This window comes from Bubalus kerabau, chromosome 10, assembly GCF_029407905.1.
Source record: "Bubalus kerabau isolate K-KA32 ecotype Philippines breed swamp buffalo chromosome 10, PCC_UOA_SB_1v2, whole genome shotgun sequence".
Classification (NCBI taxonomy): domain Eukaryota; kingdom Metazoa; phylum Chordata; class Mammalia; order Artiodactyla; family Bovidae; genus Bubalus; species Bubalus kerabau.
In genome coordinates, this window is record NC_073633.1 from 66,857,270 (window position 1) to 66,870,963 (window position 13,694).

The window sequence follows — 13,694 nt, forward strand, 5'->3', positions numbered from 1 at the left end:
TGTTGTTAGTCAATGCTAGTCTAATTACAAAGGGGTAACCCCAAATTGAATCCAGTTGAATGCTATAACTCTTGTTTTCTGAATGTCATAGTTTTAAAATGCTGTTTTAAGGGCAAAGCTGACTATTTAATAGTTAAGCTCATTCAATCAGTACGAATTTTTAAAACTCCTTAAAGCATTCAAGGATAGTAGAAATAGAGGTGAAATGAGATTGCCACATGGAGGAGAAACCATACAGGGCACAGAAAAGTAAGCTTCAGAAAACTAAGCTAATGAAGATGGAGTAGGAATATTCTAAAAGAAAATCCAGGGTCTGTTGGTATAAAGCTCAGTTTAGCACATACCTTCCAAATTGTCAAGCTACCCATTGAGAGAATGCGTTTCCCTGCAAGGTGGTGAGCTCCCTCACTAGAGGGTTTCAGTCTAGGCAGCCAGTGCACAAGAATGCTTTCTTTCACCTAACAGGCTACAAACATCTCAAAGTATTTTTTAATCTATTATTTTGCCATCCAAAAAAAATTTCAGTTCTACTGAGCATCAATTATGAGCGAGTCGAATGACTAGGTTGGAAGGGATTTGTACCCTGGTTAGGAAGTTAAAATATGTTTCAATTTCCTTCTCTCTCTCTGCCTATGGTTCTCTGATGGAAGTGTACTAAAATTGTTAAGAGAAGAATATATAGCATATGGTAAACAACAGCTTGCAAGTGGAAAATGTCTTTGATAAGTTAACCAGAACAGCATTATATTCAATAATGGATTATCTTTATAACAACAGAACAAGATAGAATTGGCACATAGTGGATCACTTTGATATTTTTAATAGTCTCAGTCTGGATTTTATTTATTTCAGAGCCAACAATTTTCAACAGCATATTTTCCGTGTTTCTGACTGTAACGAAACATTTTCCTCATTGTTCCATTGTAAATATTCTTCCTGTTGGAACTTTTTTTAACCCTGAGATTTAAACCTGTACCTTTTAATTGTCTGTGACCTTTTGATTTTACTTTCAATGGCTGAAGAATTTGGTTTTATAAATCTCAGAAGCTTGAAAATGTCTTGTCTCTACCCCTCAGCCCATTTCACTTGCCAATAATTATTTTGTAAGTAGGCTGAAAGGAACTCAGCTGGCCTTATGAAATGTTTAAACTTGCACAAACAACTACATTTTTGCTCAACAAATAGCATTTCACTCAGCCAAAATTGCTTTAGACATTGCCACTACAAATACTGTCCGACTTCAGAAATCATGTTTGTAAATTAGATGAGCCAAAATAAAGCACAATTAGGTTGATATAAGCATACTTTTAAGTTATATATCTCTAAACTGTTAATTTTTTTTAAGCAGTCAGCTTTGTCCACAGAATGTACTATATTCTGACTTTAACTTTAGTTGCTAAAGATAGGTTACAAAGCTAAATATAAAATGGTTTAAAGACATTGTTTTTAAGTGCTAGAAGATTACTGGGAGAAAGATTACTTCTCCCATACATAGCGGAAGACAAAGTTATTTGCCCCTTGCCAATTTTAAACACTTTGTTTAAAACAAAAAAAGCAAACCAATTTACTTTTTTAAACATTTCGAAACCCAATATGAGCCTCGCATTATGTATTGTTAGCAAAGGATTCTCAGTATTACAAGTTTGGGATTAAAGAGAAGGCAACTATGAATTTTATTTTGCAGATTCCCATATGTATCTAAGACTAGGTTCACATACAAGATTGAGTCTCAATGAAAGGTTCTAACATTCTCACAAGTGTCTGTATAAACATAAGGGTCTTTTACATTTGACACCTGACATACATTTGGCAGGACCTGGCAATGTCACAGAATCTGTTACTCCAACTAACTGCTAATGAATCCAAAATGGTTTTTTGGCAAAGTCATAAACCTCTTTTCAGGACACAGGCTGTTTTGCATCCTTGATGGACGCCTGAATTATGACCTCTCCAAATAGAAGTCAGTTTCATTTTTACTATTGGACAGCAGAAGGTGCATCCCTTTTAACTGAATGAAGTCACAGCAGGTAAGTGGCTGTGATTTCCCACAAGCTCAACTCTATCATTTTTGTTCTACACAGATATTCACTGTCATTTTTGGTCTTTACAACTATTCCCATTTCATGAATCAAAGTAGCATTACCCTATGTTCCTTTTGCCCCTCAAGGGTTGGTTATAGTGTCAGCTAGAAGGCATCAAGTATATTTCTAGAATCCTTGAGTTCAAAATTAAGCAACACTGAGGTAGAGACCATTTAGAAGAAAGTAGCTGCTCCATTCAGCAGTTTCTGGGTAACTTTCAAACCCCCTCTTGAAGTGTTCTTTGCAGTTGTACTCAGAGTTGCAGAAATCAGAAAAGGTCTGTTTCCTTTGTAAGGTACAATTCTCTCTGGTGGATAATTAAATCAAACCTGTATGATTAAGCTTTTACTGGAAATGGAGACATCTGAAAAAATCTCAGCGATAAGTACACATCTCATCAATCCCACCAGTCATTTACATAAAGAGGTCACAGGCCTGTATAGTTGTATCTGCACCAGGAAAACATGCCCCAGAGCACAACATGGCTTTGAAGGCTGGTGGGGCTTACTTTGGGGAGTCACAGAGGGCTAACAGAAATAGAGATTTCACCAGTAAATGATGTACACAAAATCTCATATGCTCCAGGATTCAATGCAGAAGCTGTGATTTGAGAGAAGCCCAGGTCAGGCATATCTGCTGATCTCGGAGATTGCCCAGGAGAGGCAGGAGGTAATCACAGTTCACCCTAGGAACACAGACACTGGGAGCAGCCATTCTGGGGAGCTTCTACCATGTGGACATTATTGCTTCAAGTGCCATTGTGGAATCCTCCCTCTAGCTCATTAGTGCTAAGACCTGGGATCACCCAAAGCCTGTAGGAGCCAGTGCTGAGATGCCTCTAGCCAAGCAACTAACTGTGTGGGGACACAGCCCCAATCATCAACAGACAGGCTGCCCTAAAACCCCCTTGATCGTATAGTAGAATGTGGCTCTGCCCACCAGAGGGCCCAGAAGCCAACTCTACTCAGCAGTGGGCAGGCCCGAGTCCCGAATGCCCTGGGCCCTAACCCTGCCCTCCACAGAGCCTGTTCTAGCCTTGGGACTAGCCTCACCCACCAAGAGGCAGACACCAGACTCAAGAGAAATAAAATCTGACCAAAATCACAACTAGCCATTGAACAATCATCAAAGGAGGATGCTGGAACCTACCAAAAAAAGTAACCCTACATCCAAAGACAAAGGAGAATCCACAGCAAGATGGTAGGAGGGGCACAATCATGATAAAATCAAATCCCATACCCACCAGGTGGGCTTCCCTGGGGCTCAGATGGTAAAGAATCCACCTGCAATGTGGGAGACCTGGGTTTGATCCCTGGGTTGGGAAGATCCCCTGGAGAAGAGAATGGCTACTCACTCCAGTATTCTGGCCTGAAGAATTCCATGGACAGAGGAGCCTGGTGGGCTACAGTCCATGGGGTGGCAAAGAGTCAGACACAACTGAGTGACTTGCGCTACTCTCTGGGTGGGTGACCCACACACTGAAGACCAATAATACCAAAGAAGTTCTCCCACTGTTGTGAAGGTTCTGAACCCCACATCAGGCTTCCCAGCCTGGGGGTTCAGTAAAGGGACTGAGAATTCCCAGGGAATCTGACTTTGAAGGCAGCAGGATTTGATTACAACTTCCACAGGACTGGGGGAAACAGAGACTCCAGTCTTGGAGGGCACAAGCAAAACCTTGCACATACCAAGACTCGGACGAAAAGAGTCTGACTCCATAGGAGACTGCAGCAAAACTACCTGCTAATGCTGGAGGGTCTCCTGTGGAGGTGTGGTCAGCAGGGGCTCACCACAGGTAGGGAGGCACTGGTAGCAGCAGTCTAGAAGGTCCCCCTTGGTGTAAACCCTCTTGGAGGGCTAGGTCGCCTCAGGCCAAAAAATGACCAGGGAGGGAATGCAACCCCATCCTTGAGCAGATAATTGGATTAAAGATTTACTGAGCAAGGGCCTGCCCACCAGGGCAAGACTTTGTTTTTCCCACCACCAGCCCCTCCCAGGAGGGAGTCTCCAGTAGAGGCGTGGGTCCCTGGTGGCCTGCTGCAGGATGGGGGGCACTGAGTGCAGCAGTACATGCATGGGATCTTTTGAAGGAGGTCACTGTTATCTTCATTACCTCCACCATAGGTTGTCCTCAGGTAAATAGCTGGGAGGGAACACAGCTCCACCCATCAACAGAAAATTGGATTAAAGATTTACTGAGCAGTCTCTCCCATCAGGAATCTTCCATAAGCCTCTTATCATTCTCCATCAGAAGGCAGACAGACTGAAAACCACAATCAAAGAAAACTAACCAATCTGATCACATGGACCACAACCTTGTCTAACTCAATGAACCATGCCATGATCCACACAGTCAAAGGCTTTGGCATAGTCAATAAAGCAGAAATAGATGTTTTTCTGGAACTCTCTTGCTTTTTTGATGATCCAGCGGATGTTGGCCATTTGATCTCTGGTTCCTCCGCCTTTTGTAAAACCATCTTGAACATCTGGTAGTTCACGTATTGTTGAAGCCTGGCTTGGAGAATTTTGAGCATTACTTTACTAGCATGTGAGATGAGTGCAACTGTGCGGTAGTTTGAGCATTCCAATCCCAGAGATAGGGTTCCTGAGAAGACCAGGTAGGACATTTGCATCTCAAAGATACAGACAACTTTGTCCTAGGATGACTTTGTTTCCCCATTAGTTTAATACTTCCATGCCTCTTAAGCTAAAAAGGAAAGGTTTGGGGAGTGGGAGCAGTGGCTGCACCGTCCAAGAGCTGCTGAGAGAAGATACCCCACGTCCAAAGTCAGAGAGGAGCTACCCCATGTCCAAGGTAAGGAGCAGTGACTGCGCTTTGCTGGAGCAGCCGTGAAGAAATACCCCACATCCAAGGTAAGAGAAACCCAAGTAAGATGGTAGGTGCTGAAAGAGGGCATCAGAGGGCAGACAGACTGAAACCACAATCACAGACAACTAGCCAATCTGATCACATGGACCACAGCCTTGTCTAACTTGTCTAAGGCAAGAACACTGAAGTGGTTTGCCATTCCCTTCTCCAGTGGACCACATTCTGTCAGACCTCTCCACCATGACCTGGCCGTCTTGGGTGGCCCCACACGTCATAGCTTAGTTTCAGTGAGTTAGACAAGGCTGTGGTCCATGTGATTAGATTGGCTAGTTGTCCGTGATTGTGGTTTCAGTCTGTCTGCCCTCTGGTGCCCTCTCTCAGTGCCTACCATCTTACTTGGGTTTCTCTTACCTTGGATGTGGGGTATTTCTTCACGGCTGCTCCAGCAAAGCGCAGTCACTGCTCCTTACCTTGGACATGGGGTAGCTCCCCTCTGACCTTGGACGTGGGGTATCTTCTCTCAGCAGCCTTTGGACGGTGCAGCCACTGCTCCCACTCCCCAAACCTTTCCTTTTTAGCTTAAGAGGCATGGAAGTATTAAACTAAGGGGGAAACAAAGTCATCCTAGGACAAAGTTGTCTGTATCTTTGAGATGCAAATGTCCTACCTGGTCTTCTCAGGAACCCTATCTCTGCCATCCTTTTAAAGTGCAAATTTTAAAGAAGAGAAAGTAATTTAGAAGTTGGCTTGTTCTAGGTAAATACAAATCCTAAGTATCTTTTCTGCAAATATTCAGCCATCTAACCAAGTGAGTTTGACTTATTCCATCTGCCAAAACCCACTTTTAATCCAACCTCCTTTGTAATCTGATGGGTTTTACATTTCTGTACCTGATTTAGGGCTGAAATCTTGAAATCAGAAATGAGGTCTCTGTCTGTATATATCTTTGTCTTTGGATAACATTTCTGTGGTTGATCTGTAAAAGAGCTCTATTTAATTGACTAAAGAAAAGTAAGAAATGACAAAGCAAACAATTCTAAATACAACAGAAATTAAACTAAATAAGTGTCAGGTTCATGTGAACTGGGAGTTAATATTAAATTAATACTGGTATTAATGTTTGTTCATTGATCTAATTAATATAATACAGACAATGTTAGGGATCATCACCATTAAGTATAATACTTTTATTGTGCCTTGATTTAATATAAGTGAAATAAAATCTTATTCTGTTATAAATTCATCAGCAAGGAAAGAAAATGAAAATAAGAGCTTTGGGTGAACTTTTAGAAATAATTATATTTTAGGATCTCTTCAGATAGTCCATAATTGAAAGTTAGAATTGTGCTAAAATAAGTTAAGTGATGGAAAGTTGGTGGAAATTGGGCCCCGAAAAAAGATTTTTGTATGTAATCAGTGAGGATTACATTTAAATAAGTTTGAATAAATAAACTTTAAAAAATACGCTGGTGCAAAACTTGAATTTGGCTTTTCTCACTATTAAAAAGACATTTTCTTAAGATATTGCATTGCCTTTGACTACAGATTTTAAGTTTCTTTACCTCTTAAGTGATCTGTTCTGTATTTGTCTTAAAAATATTTTATTGTTACTTTGGCTAAGTGAATACCTACCGCTTCACACTGACCTAAGATCCTGTTGTGTTTCAAAACTTTGATATTCTTTTCACAAAACTTCCCAAATCAAAATATAATGAAGTTCCTTTGACCTCTACCTAACTTTGAAATGCTTCAAAGGGCCCCTAAACTACCCCAAAGGGAGATATTAAACTAATTAGGTTCACTTGGTATGCTAATGGAAAAAGCTGTCAAATGAGTAACAAATGTTCTTAGGTTATTTTTGTTCTTGTTAAGTTGCTAAATCATGTCTGATTCTTTGTAATCCCATGGCCTGCAGCCTGAAAGGCTTTTCTGTCCTTTTCTATCTCCCCGAGTTTGCTTAAACTCATGCCATTGAGTCAGTGATGCTATCCAACCATCTCACCCTGTCACCCCCATCTCTTCCTCTCCTCAATCTTTCTCAGCATCAGAATCTTTTCCAATGAGTGAGCTGATTGCATCAGTTGGTCAAAGTATTGGAGCTTCTACTTCAGTATCAGTCCTTCTAATGAATATTCAGGGCTCATTCCCTTTAAAATTGACTGGTTTGATTTCCTTGCAGTCCAAAGGACTCTCAGGAGTCTTCTGCAGCATCACAATTTGAAAGCATCTATTCATCAGCGTTCATCCTTCTTTATGGACAAACTCTCAGAGGCCAAGTGAGCCAGTAAATTTGGTTATAATTTTTATGGTTTCTATCTAAAAAAATTACTGGTTTAAATCTATGTGTGCCAAGTATAAAGACCTCTCCCCTTTAACTATGACTTACTGCAATTTGGTACATTACACCTTTGTAAGCAGAATTGAAATATTTATCTTCTTCTCTCGACCTGACTGATCCTGCCAGAAACATATGCTTGTCTCCAAGAGTAAGCTGTGCATGTCTAGGAACCCATGGCTGGTACAGTGAAGCTTCTGAGAGCTAACTGAATCTGTTATGGCTCGTTTGATTGCTGGATTATAGCAACTGAATTACAACTGGATTAATCATTGTTTTAACTTGTTCTTTGTTTTCAGATGTTTGTGATTTCTGTCTCCCTGCTGCACTATGACTTTGTCAACGTTACTAGCTGCATTACTTATATGCTGTCTTGTTAATAAGATTGTTATCTCGTACAGTACCCAGTGTGTAACCAGACCTCCAACAAAACTTCTATGACTAAACATCTTGAGGAAATAAGTCACATGTATAACATAAAATAATTCTAATAGTATGATTCTAGGTATGGGAAGATGCAACAAGGCAAAGCAGCTGCTGGATCACAATCAGACAAGATCCAGACAATCTTTAATTATCAATGGAAACTGAAAGTTGCTCAGTCATGTCCAACTCTTTGTGACCCCAGGGACTGTAGCCTACCAGCCTCTTCTGTCCATGGAATTCTCCAGGCCAGAATACTGGCGTGGGTAGCCACACTCTTCTCCAGGGGACTTACCCAACCAAGGGTACGAACCCAGGTCTCTGGCATTGCAGGCAGATTCTTTATCATCTAAGCCACCAGGGAGGCCCATTAGCAGTGTTGTTGAATACAAAAGTTAACACCTGAAGTGGCAAATCAAGAATTTTCACCTGCTCTGGGATGAACCTCCCAGAAACATGGGACCAAATTTGATCATAAAATATGGTCAAATTACTGTCCAGTAGGAAAGGATCTGAGGTAGCCCTCCAATGTGAGCCAGTGATCCCTGAAGAAACTCAGGAAGGAGACAAATACCTGCCATTCAGCAGCCATTAGGCTATAGTCACCCCCTACGGTGAGCCCTGAGGAAACCCAGGATACAGGCCCCCAGACAGCTGAGGTGCATATCAAAGAAATAATTTCACTGAGCCCAGATTTGTGCATCTTCCCATACGTAAAAAAGCACTAAATTCCTTAACTTGACATGTTGCCTCCCAGGCTTGAAGTCCTCAAAATTCCCACCTCTTAAAACATAACTCTTAACTTACTGTGTGTAAATATTTTTTAAGTCTACAGGTATAAAGTAGGCACTTTCAGTATAGGAACAAAAGAAGGAACATTTGGAACACTGGCACCAACAGTGGGCATTCCCAGAGAGATTCATCTGACAAGACACAACATAAAGCAATTAAATGGTCATTACCCCATTTTCCATAAGATTGTGGAATGGACACTGATAGTGGAGAACTGTTGTAGGGAAGAACTGACTCCATGTTGAATCTGTTCCTTTTAACTTATGCTTCCTATTGCTTTAATTCACTAAAAGGATAATGTCCATACATAATGGCCTGCCTCAGGGAAGCTTACTCCTAGGCCTGAATGTTAAACCAAAATGCCTTTGAAGAGGACTCTATCCGCCTGTGGATGGCTACAGGAAGAAAGAAATTAACACGTGCCTCCCCACCAAGATCAGTCCTTCCAGGAGAGATTTGTAAGAGGCATGGCCTTTTTACTTCACCTGCTCACCTCCCTTCCTATTCTATAAAAGAACCTGGCATCCAGACCCCAATAAGTTGGCTATTAGGAGACATTAGTCTGCCATATTCTGGGTCTGCAGGCTTTCCAAATGAAGTCGTATTTCTTGCCTCAGCATCCAGTCTCCAATTCATTGGCCAGTTGTGAGGCGCGTAACATGAGCTTCATCTTGACAATAATCTAAGTTTGATAAAGAGATCAAAAGCTTTACAGACAAGCAAAAACTAAAACAGTTCAGCACCATGAAACCAGCTTTGCAAGAAATATTGCAAGAACTTCTCAAGGTGAAAAAAGAAATGTTGAAAACTAGAAACAGAAAATTACAAAATGAAAAAACTCAACAGAAAGACAAACATTTAGTAAATGGAAAAAGCACCCACACACATAGCTAGTAGGAAGGTTAAAAGACAAGAAATAGTAACATCATCTATATCCACGTAAGAAGTTAAGGGATACACAAAACAATCAGCTATAAAATATGGCATCAAAAACAGTTATCCTGAGGCGAAGAGGATACAAAAGATTGTTAAATTGCATTTGAGAGTAAGATCAGAAAATTAAACACACTGATCATAGCAAACACTCTCTTCCAACAAAACAAGAGTTGACTCTACACATGACATCACCAGTTGGTCCACAGCAAAATCAGATTGACTATATTTTTTGCAGCTGAAGATGGAGAAGCAATCAGCAAAAACATCTGACTGTGGCTCAGATGATGAGCTCCTTAATGCAAAATTCAGACTTAAAATGAGGAAAGTAGGGAAAATCACTAGGCCATTCAGGTATGACCTAAATCAACTCACTTATGATCATACAGTTGAAGTGACAAATAGATTCCAGGGATTAGATCTCATAGACAAGTGCCTGAAGAACTATGGATGCAGGTTCATAACACTATACAGGAGGCAGTAACCAAAACCATCCCCAAGAAAAAGAAATACAAGAAGGCAAAATAGTTCTCAGGAGGCCTTACAAGAGGCTGAGAAAGAAGAGAAGTGAAATCAAAGCAGAAAGGAAGGGATATATCCAACTGAATGTAGAGTTTCAAAGAATAGCTGGGAGAGATAAGACAGTCTTCCTTAAGTGAACAGTGCAAAGAAATAGAGGAAAACATTAGAATGGGAAAAACGACAGACCTCTTCAAGACAATCAGAGATACCAAGGGAACATTTCATGTAAAGATAGGAATAATAAAGGACAGAAATAGTAAGCAGTCAAGAGAAGCAGAAGACATTGAGAAGAGGTGGCAAGAATACACAGAATTGTACAAAAAAATTTCTTAATGACCCGGATAACCACAATGATATGATCACTAACACAGAGTCAGAAATCCTGGAGTATGAGGTCAAAGGGACTTAGGAAGCATTACTACAAAAAAAGTAACAAAGCTAGTGGAGGTGTTGGAATTCCAGGTCATCTATTTCAAATCCTAAAAGATGATGCTGTTAAAGTGCTTCATTCAATATGCCAACAAATTTGGAAAACTCAGCAGTGGCCACAGGACTAGAAAAGGTCAGTTTTCATTCCAATTTCAAAGAAGGGCAATGCCAAACAAAGTTCAAACTGCTGTATACTTGCACTCATTTCATATGCTTGCAAGGTAATGCTCAAAATCCTTCAAGCAAGGCTTCAAAAGTAAAATTGAGAACTTCCAGAACATAAACTGAGAACTTCTAGATGTACAAGCTGGATTTAGAAAAGAGGAGGAACAAGAAAACAAACTGCCAACATCCGTTGGATCATAGAAGAAACAAGAGAATTTGAGAAAAACATCTCTTTCAGCTTCATTGACTATGCAAAAGCCTTTGACTCTGTGGATCACTACAAGGAAAATTGTTAAAAATTCTTAAAGAAATGAAAATACCACAGACCATATTACCTGCCTCCTGAGAAACCTATATGCAGGGTAACATGCAACAGTTAGAACCGGACATGGGACAATGGACTGGTTCAAAATTGGAGAAGGAGTACAATAAGGCTGTATATTGTCACCCTGTTTATTTAATTTACATGCAGAGTACATCATTCGAAATGCTGGACTGGACGAATCACAAGCTAGAATCAAAACTGCTGGGAGAAACATCAACAGCCTCAGAAATGCAGATGATACTCTTCTAATGGCAGAAATTAGTCAACAACTAACCAGCCTCTTGATGAGGATTAAAGAGGAGAGTGAAAAAGCTGGCTTAAAACTCAATATTCAGAAAACAGAGATCATGGCACCAGGACCCAAAACTTCATGGCAAACAGATGAGGAAAAGTGGAAACAGTGCCAGATTTTATTTTCTTGGACTCCAAAATCACTTCAGATGGTGACTACAGCAATGAAATTAAATTTTCTCACTCCTTCAAAGAAAAGTTATGACCAAACTAGACAGTGTATTAAAAAGCAGAGATAGCACTTTGCCAGAAAGATACATATAACCAAATATATGATTTTTCCAGTAGTCACACATGGATGTTATAGTTAGACCATAAAGAAGGCTAAGCAGCAAAGAATTGATGCTTTTGAACTGTGGTGCTGGAGAAGACTCATGAGAGTCCCTTGGACTTCAAGGAAACCAAACCAGTTATTCCTAAAGGAAATCAACCTAAATATTCATTGAAAGGACAGCTGCTGAAATTCCAATACCTTGACTACCTGTTGTGAAGAGATAACTCATTGGAAAAGACTCTGAAGCTGGGAAAGATTGAAGGCAAAAGGAAAAGGGGATGACAGAGGATAAGATGGTTGGATGGCATCACTGACTCAATGGACATGAGTTTGAGCAAACTCTGGGAGATGGTGAAGGACAGGGAAGCCCGGCTTTTGCAGTCCATGGGATTACAAAGTGTCAGACAAAACTTTAGACTGAACTGAACTGTGACCCCCATGTCCTACAATCAAACTTAAGGTACCATCTTTATCACCAGGAGGCTGGCATCAACCCCAGGACCTGGCTTCAACCACCAGGGGGCAGGCAATAGCCCCAAAGTTTCCTGGACCATTACTCTACCCAATAGTCAGCGTGTACACCCCTGGGGGATTCATATGATGTATTGCAAAACCAATACAATATTGTAAAGTAATTAGCCTCCAATTAAAATAAATAAATTTAAATTAAAAAAAAAAAAAACAAAAAACAGTGAGCTAGTATAAACCTGGAGTTCTGCAGTCAGCCATGTAATGAGCTAGCAGCACCAAGCAGCAGCCTCTACAGAAGGCAGGACCTAGCAACCAACCAGACTGCGGTTCAACCAAGCCTACCAGATATCCCACGTAGCTTACCACAAAAGGACCCACACAGCCTTCATGGAGAGCCTATAAAGTATACAGACTAGAAACACACATGTTTGGTACTGAGACACATGTATCTCCTGCAAAAGAACATTTCTCTAAGGTCAGGAAACCTAAGCAAGCTACCTGTCACATAAAGTAAAAACAGCAACTTATATAAAAATGATGCAACAGAGGAACATATTCCAGGTGAACAAACAAGCAAAAACCCCAGAAGAACTAAGTGAAGTGGAGATAGGCAATCTACCTGAGAAAGTTCAAAGACCTTGGGAGAAGAATGGATGCACAGAACAAGAAGTTAGAAGTTTTTAATAGAGCTAGACAATGCAAACTTGATGAAGAAGATAATAACTGAAACGAAAAATACACTAAATGATACAAAGGAATGGATCAGCAAGCTGAAAGAGTAGTGGGAATCACTGACGATGAACAGGAAAAAGAATGAAAAAACATGAGGACCATTTAAGAGAGTTCTAGGACAACATAAGCATACTGATACTTGCATTATAGAAGTCCTAGAAGGAGGAGAGAGAAAGGGGCTGAGAACATGTTTGAAAAAATGGTAGCTGAACAGTTCCCTAATGTGGAAAGGAGACAGGTATCAAAGTCCAGGAAGCACAGAGAGTTGCTAAACACACGGAGGAACACACCAAGACATGACCATTAAAATGGCAAAGATTAAATATAGAGAAACTATTAAAAGCAGCCAGGGAAAAGAAAAAAAGTTATATACAAAGGCTATCTGATGACTTTTCAGCAGAAACTCTGTAGGACAGAAGGGACTGGCATGATATTTACAATGATGAAAAGGAAATACCTACTGCTGAGAATACTCAGCAAGGTTCTCATTTCGTTTCAGGGAAGAATGACTCCATATTAGATCTGTTTAATTTACTTTAACCTTTGCTTCTCATTGCTTTTGTTCAAAAAGGATACTGGCTATGCATAATTGCCTGTCTCGGGAGAAGCTTGCCCCTCTGCCTAAATTTTAAACCAAAATAATGCCTTGTTCAGGCCCTTGTCCACCTGTGCATGACAACAGGAAGAAATTAATACATGCCCTTCCTTAGGCTAGCCATTATGAGGGATTTTAAGAGTAATAATCTTCTTTATTTTACCTCCTCACCTACCCTTCTCTCTGTTCTAAAAAAGAACCTAGCATCCAGACCCTGATTAGATGGTTATTTTGAGACACTCATCTGCCATCCTCTCAGTCTGCTGACTTTCTGAATAAAAATGTATTTCTTGCCTCAACATCTCATCTCCGAATCACTGACCTCTATGTGGTGAGCAAAGCAAGATTGGACTCAGTAACGAATTTGGCTTAGCCAGCCAGGAGCCTTGCTGCTCGTGGCTAGCCAGCCCCAGTCAGGGAATACTGTGGTAAGGCCCTAGCAGCTGCCAGGACCATCTGTCCTGAGGATTTTCCCTTCAAAATTCCCTGATGCAGC

At 40.6% G+C, this 13,694-nt stretch overlaps 1 long non-coding RNA gene across 5 annotated transcripts in view; it reads right to left on the reverse strand.

The window, feature by feature from the left end:
• LOC129621503 (uncharacterized) overlaps positions 1–13,694 on the reverse strand; it is a 125,598-nt gene that overhangs the window by 45,494 nt on the left and 66,410 nt on the right. The gene's annotated exons all lie outside the window — the stretch shown is intronic.